Here is a 1,995-nt window from a genome sequence, read left to right on the forward strand (position 1 = left end):
GTTCTAGTTCAGTTCTAGTTCAGTTCTAGTTTAGTTCTAGTTCAGTTCTAGTTCAGTTCTAGTTCAGTTCTAGTTCAGTACTAGTTCAGTTCTAGTTCAGTTCTAGTTTAGTTCCAGTTTAGTTCTAGTTCAGTTCCAGTTTAGTTCTAGTTCAGTTTTAGTTCAGTTTTAGTTCAGTTCTAGTTCAGTTCTAGTTCAGTTCTAGTTCAGTTCTAGTTCAGTTCTAGTTCAGTTCTAGTTCAGTTCTAGTTCAGTTCTAGTTCAGTTCTAGTTCAGTTCTAGTTCAGTTCTAGTTCAGTTCTAGTTCAGTTCTAGTTCAGTTCTAGTTCAGTTCTAGTTCAGTTCTAGTTCAGTTCTAGTTCAGTTCTAGTTCAGTTCTAGTTCAGTTCTAGTTCAGTTCTAGTTCAGTTCTAGTTCAGTTCTAGTTAAGTTCTAGTTAAGTTCTAGTTCAGTTCTAGTTCAGTTCTAGTTCAGTTCTAGTTCAGTTCTAGTTCAGTTCTAGTTCAGTTCTAGTTCAGTTCTAGTTAAGTTCTAGTTCAGTTCTAGTTCAGTAATATGGTTCTACTTCACTTCGTTAAATATGTATTAGTATGAAATGACCTTAATGGACTTGTTACCAACATGTTTTATCATTTATACGCTAACTTGCGGGCTTCCTATAATTTTCAAATTTTATTTCATTGCTGTATGTTGTATGATGATTTTAATCAAACTTTTTTATTATGATGGCACACAAACAGACAATTTAGACAATTTTGCAACGTTTGCTGCTGATACGTTAGACTCATTATGCACAAGACCAACAACAACAACATCAACAGAAATATAAACAGCAACAACATGTTGATAACTTTACCAACATGATTCTAGCCAACCGTTAAAAGAATAAGCAACAACAACTTTAAAACATGTGTAGTGTAAACGAACAACAACAGCAGCAACAAAAAAACTTAATACTTTTTATAATTAACATAAAATTGTTGATAAAAATTAAAAAAAAACTAAAAGTAAAATTATAAACAAAATACTTCGTTCGACTTTATCTAAAACGAAACGGTTAAACTTCACAAATAATGTTCAAAATAAATGTGTTGGTTGATAGAGTTTTGAATTGGTGTAAAATAAACATTAAATTCTATTTCATTTTATTTTTTTTTTATTCTTTCTCCTTCTCTTTTCCTCTTCTATATATATATTATTATCTATTAAATACACTGTTTATTATTGTTGCTGTAAGTTTTTCATGCTATTTTTCTCTGTTGCAGTTTTAAATAATTTTTTCTGAGTATTTTTTTTTCAAAATGATAAACATTTATCTATTACTTTGAAAATAAAATTAAAAAACTACAAAAATAAAAAGCTTTACTTGAAAATTTAAAAAATTGTTGATAACAAACAAAAGTGTACAAAAACTTCATGCCACCATCATGTTTAACATTTTGTTGTTATTGTTGTTGAAGTAACTTTTAATATTCACAGTTAAACTTTTTTGCTGCTTTTCTATATTCGTTATAGATACGGCATAAACCAAAAATAACAACAAAGAATTAAAAAAACACGAGCAAATGTTTTATTTTGTTTCACTTTTCTTACTGTTATTGTTGTTGCAGTTTACCATTATTTTTGAGTCGTTCTAAAGTGCAATAGATAATTTTATACTTTTTTAAATTATCGTAATATCGTTTACACACTCTTGTGATACATTGTACTTTTTTAAATATTAAAAACATTTAAATATAACTAAACATTCTTGATGATAATTATAAGTACTTTCATTTTATATTTTTGAAATATGTAGGATAACTTGTTTTCGTTATCAAACCAGAATTGAACTAGAATGGAACTTCAAGATCTCAAACTGAACTAGAACTGAACTAGAAAGGAGCCAGAACTGAACTAGAACTGAACTAGAACTGAACTAGAACTGAACTAGAACTGAACTAGAACTGAACTAGAACTGAACTAGAACTGAACTACAACTGAACTAGAACTGAA

This window comes from Lucilia cuprina, chromosome 2 (assembly GCF_022045245.1).
Source record: "Lucilia cuprina isolate Lc7/37 chromosome 2, ASM2204524v1, whole genome shotgun sequence".
Lineage (NCBI taxonomy): Eukaryota > Metazoa > Arthropoda > Insecta > Diptera > Calliphoridae > Lucilia > Lucilia cuprina.